Source organism: Artemia sp. Qi Xiang Cuo, chromosome 18, assembly GCF_049724085.1.
Source record: "Artemia sp. Qi Xiang Cuo chromosome 18, ASM4972408v1, whole genome shotgun sequence".
In the NCBI taxonomy this organism is placed as follows: domain Eukaryota; kingdom Metazoa; phylum Arthropoda; class Branchiopoda; order Anostraca; family Artemiidae; genus Artemia; species Artemia sp. Qi Xiang Cuo.
Window position 1 is genome coordinate 20212135 of NC_142811.1, and position 4857 is coordinate 20216991.

Consider the following 4857-nt stretch of genomic DNA (forward strand, 5'->3'; position numbering starts at 1 on the left):
AACAACGAACTGTTGCCTAGAGTAAATGATAAATTTTCTAGTGAAGATCCGGGTTGCAGGAGTAACTAGGTTTTGGTAAAGAACGAACTCTAAGCCATAGTAATTAATTTAATTTTAAAAAGAAGGAATTACGGCAGAAACCTTTATGGTGGTTTAAGTAAACTACATCTGGGTTGCAGCGGTAGCTAGCAACCTAGTAAGAGACGAAAACGTCTAATGTTAAGAAATATAAAAACCCATAACTCCTAAAAAAAAGTCAGATCAAAACAAAAAGTACATCATTAGAAACACCTTGTCCGAAAACCCTGTATATTAAACATTCTGTTATTTGGCTTGAACAGCAAGGGAAATATATTAGCTTGAAAATCAAGAAAAGTGGCGGCTACTACAACATTCTGCCTAAACGGTATATTTTTTTATTCTTTTTTTTTCTTTTCCACGGATAGCTTGGCACTGGAACATCGTAAAGAGTTGTTCAATGGCTCATTTTAAAGGAAATTAATTGGGTTAAAAATCTTTTGTAACTAAAATAATTGTTTTAACTAAAATATAATTACATAAAGGAACGATCATTATGATGTAGGGATAGCTAACACCTAGCAAAGAACAAACCACTAGAAATAGTAATTAAATAGTTACATTAAAACACGATCACTGGAATAACAAGCATTGTATACATTGGACTTAGTTTAGCTACTTGATTGTCTTAGCCACATAAAGGATCGATATATTTTAAATTAAAGAATGAACAGTAAAGCCAAAACCTTACTTTCCTTGAAACCAAAATCATCCATTAAAAATTAATATAAAACTATGCTCCGGGTGAGGGTGGAACTCACAACCTTAGGATTACAAGACCTACGCTCTAACGACTGAGCTACCGAATCTTGTGTATTATGAAAGATTATACATTTTGTGACAATTTTGAAAAAGATATAATATAGAACAAACTTTTTCCATTATAGCATGATAAAAGAACAGACAAAACCAACGGTGTTTTTGGGTGTTATAAAATCTAGAATAAGACGAGAATCAGTCCTTAGAATGAGACAGAATTTTACCAGCCAGATTTGAAAACTTTGAAAAGTGGTGACAAAACAATGCCTACAATGAGCTATCCTGACAAGTTGGCTGCCTGAAATGTACTAGGCGTTTAAGGGGCACTTCTATCAAACATATTAGAACCAATTTACTTCGATGCTGTTATTATTGGTGTTATATTAAAGAACGATCTGTTGCCTATAGTAATAAAACAGTTTACTAAGAGACGATCATTACAAGAACAAACTATTGCATATATTCGACTTGGTTAGCTGCCTGATTCTTTGAGGTTCGTCTCTTACTATTCCAAAGAAGAAAAAGCCGTAGGCTTTTTCCTGTTTGTTTTATATTAAAGAACGATCTATTGCCTATAGTAATAAAACCGTTCACTAAAAGACGATCATTACAAGAACACACCATTGCATATCCGGGTTGCAGCGGTAGCTAGCAACCTAGTAAGAGACGATCACGTCCAATGTTAAGAAATATAAAAACCCATAACTCCTAAAAAAAACAGTAAGATCAAAACAAAAAGTACACCATTAGAACCGCCTTGTCCGAAACCCCTCTATAATAAACTTTCTGTTATTTGGCTTGAACAGCAAGGGAAATATATTAGCTTGAAAATCAAGAAAAGTGGCGGCTACTACAACATTTTGCCTAAACGGCATATTTTTTTTCTTTCTTTTTTTTCTTTTCAACAGATAGCTCGGCACTGAAACATCGTAGAGAGTTGTTCAATGGCTCATTTTAAAGGAAATTAATTGGGTTAAAAATCTTTTGTAACTAAAACAAATTATTTTAAAAAGAGAACAAATTTTTCCACTAAAAACTGCATTTTTGATGTCTTTTCATACTGCAGTCTTTTCAAAGATATTTGATTTTTGTACATAAATCATAATCGTATAGCAACGGTAAGATTTGAACCCAAGCCTCCGAAAAGACTGGAGGCTAACATCAGCGCCTTGGACCACTCGGCCATGCTGCCTCTCATAACTTCATATTTGAATTCGGGTTGCAGCAGTAGCTAGCAACCTAGTAAGAGACGATCAGTCCAATCCTGAGAAATATAATTATATAAAGGAACGATTATGTTGTAGGGATAGCTAACACCTAGCAAAGAACAAACCACAACATATAGTAATTAAATAGTTACATTAAAAGAAGATTACTGGAATAACAAACCATTGCATACATTGGACTTAGTTTAGCTACTTGATTGTTTTAGGTAAATAAAGGATCGATATATTTTAAATTAAAGAATGAACAGTAAAGCCCAAACCTTACTTTCCTAGAAACCATCATCATCCATAAAAATTAACTTAAAATTATGCTCCGGGTGAGGCTTGAACTCACGACCATAGGATTACGAGATCTACGCTCTAACGACTGAGCTACCGAATCTTGTGTATTATGAAAGATTATACTAATTAAAAAATGCACTAGATGTAGAAATTTCCTTTAAAATGAGCCATTATACAGCTCTCTATGGTTTTCCAGTGCCCAGCTAGCTGAGGAGAGAAAAAATGCCTTATGTGGAGAGTATCGTGGTTTCAGCCACTTTTCTTGATTTTCAAGCCAATATATTTTCCCTGTTGTTCAAGCATAGTGATGGTAAGTTTTCTATATAGAGGTTTTGCACAAGGTGGCTCTAATAGTGTACTTGTTGTTTTGATCTGACTCTATTTTATAGGATTTATGAGTTACTTTAGTTTTACTATGGGGCGTGGTTGTCTCTTACTAGGTTGCTAGCTACCGCTGCAACCCGGATCACTTATTGCGTCATATAAGTGTATAACTCGCTTAGAAGGCATCTTATTGCTATATTGATGTTCTAAATACTACTTTTATTTATATTAAACGTTAACATCATTACTTCTTGTATTATTACGTCTGAATTATAACCATATTCATCTCAGATAACGTTATAATATGCATTTTTCTATTTACGTTATAGTTCTAATGAATGACGACATTCAATATCTAGTATATACTAGAATTTAGAAAATACAGCTTTTTGTAAAACATTGATTTTGTTTTAAATATTTTTTTAGTTACAAAAGCACATATTATCTAGTGCCCAGCTATCTGAGTGGAAAAAAACGGAAAAAATATGCTTTCGATGCAGAATATCATAGTTCAAGCAACTTTTCTTGTTTTTCAAACCAATGGAATTCCTTCACTATTCAAGCACATTAACTGTTGTTGGGGTTCTACCCCTTATTCTTTTCTTTTCATATAAATGACCTATTTTTTGTTCCATAATTACATTCGCCTATAGCATAATTTTCAGTCATAAGTTAAACTCTCGCTGCTAGGCTATATTTGCGTTGCAATAAGCAAGCTTTCGAGCTAAGTTCCATTTTTTTTTCTCTTTTTTTAGGGCCACTGAAATATAGTATTACGCAAGAAGAAACCAGAGATCTAACCGTTGATTTAGCGGATTGGTTGGGGCTAATCTAAGGTCCACTCTATCAAAAGTTTGTTGTATAGACCCAGTATTTTAGTAGTTAGTCTTTATTGAGACCCCGCTTAGGTAGTTCATTTTGATAAATGTGTTTTGTATATTTTTTGGAATATTACAGGTAAGCCATTTTCTATAGCTGTATAGACTCTTTTTCCAGGAACCCAGAAAGGGTAGAAAAAGAGTTGCGAGACATATTGTGATTTATTACATCGACAGTTCGTTTACCCTCCAAGGGGATAGCTAGAAGTATTAGTGGTGACCCAAGTTGTGGCAACCTTGGCCTAGAGGTTGGTGGTTTGACCAAACAGTTCATGGTAACGAACTGTAAGTAAGGAGCGAACCGGCTCAATAGTAACCGAAACTCTAAAAAACGGGATTTTGATACCAATAGATGCATCAAAAGAATTAGATTTAATACCAATTTAAAATATATAAGTTTCATTAAGTTTAGTCCTACCCATCAAAAGTTATGCGCATGAGAAAATTTGGCTGATTTTCGAAAAAAGGGGGAAAGACCCCCTAAAAGCTATGAAAAACCTACCATCAGATTCAAAATATCAGAAAACTCTACTGTAGAGGTTTCAAGCTCCTATCTGCAAAAATGTGGAATTTTGTATTTTTTGCCAGGAGAAAGATCACGGATGCGTGTTTATTTGTTTTTTGTTTGTTTTGTTTTTTTCCCAGGGGTGATCGTATCAACCCAGTGGTCCTAGAATATTGTGGGAGGGCTCATTCGAACGGAAATTAGTGCCCTTTCTAAATGACCAAAAAAAGAAGGGGAACTAGGCCCCCTCCCACGCTCATTTTGTCTCAAAGTCACCCGATCAAAATTTTGAAATTGCCATTTTGTTCAACATGGTCGAAAATATAATAAATATGTCTTTTAGGATGACTTAATCCCCCAAAGTTCCCGGGGGGAGGGCTGAAAGTTATGAACTTTACCCAATGTTTATATATAGAATGGGTTATTGGGAAGTATACAGACGTTTTCAAGGGGTATTTTTTCTGGTAGGGGGGGGAGGGGTAGGGGGTTATGTGGGAGGATCTTTCCATGGAGGAAGTTTTAATGGAGGAAGGGACATTGCTATGAAGATGGCTCTGGATTTCCCAGCATTATCTAAAAAAACGATCAGAAATTAAATAAAAAAAATTAACAAGTTTTTAAACTGAAAGTAAGGAGCAACATCAAAACTTAAAACGAACAGAAATTATTAAGTATATGAATGGGTTTGCCTCCTAGTCAATACCTCGCTCTTTAAGCCAAAGATTTTTTAGTACTTTCGTAAGAGCTATTTATTCTAATTAATGGCCTTTGTGATTAAGGGATCACTTTTAAAGAATTGGAACCA

The 4857-nt window shown here is 34.5% G+C and overlaps 2 non-coding genes across 2 annotated transcripts; both read right to left on the reverse strand.

Moving 5' to 3' along the window:
* Positions 1-814: 814 nt before the first annotated feature.
* On the reverse strand, positions 815-887 carry TRNAT-UGU (transfer RNA threonine (anticodon UGU)). Its single transcript has one exon. It is a non-coding gene; the product is annotated as a tRNA-Thr (tRNA).
* A 1485-nt stretch (positions 888-2372) lies between these two features.
* On the reverse strand, positions 2373-2445 carry TRNAT-CGU (transfer RNA threonine (anticodon CGU)). Its single transcript has one exon. It is a non-coding gene; the product is annotated as a tRNA-Thr (tRNA).
* Between the last annotated feature and the right edge of the window lie 2412 nt (positions 2446-4857).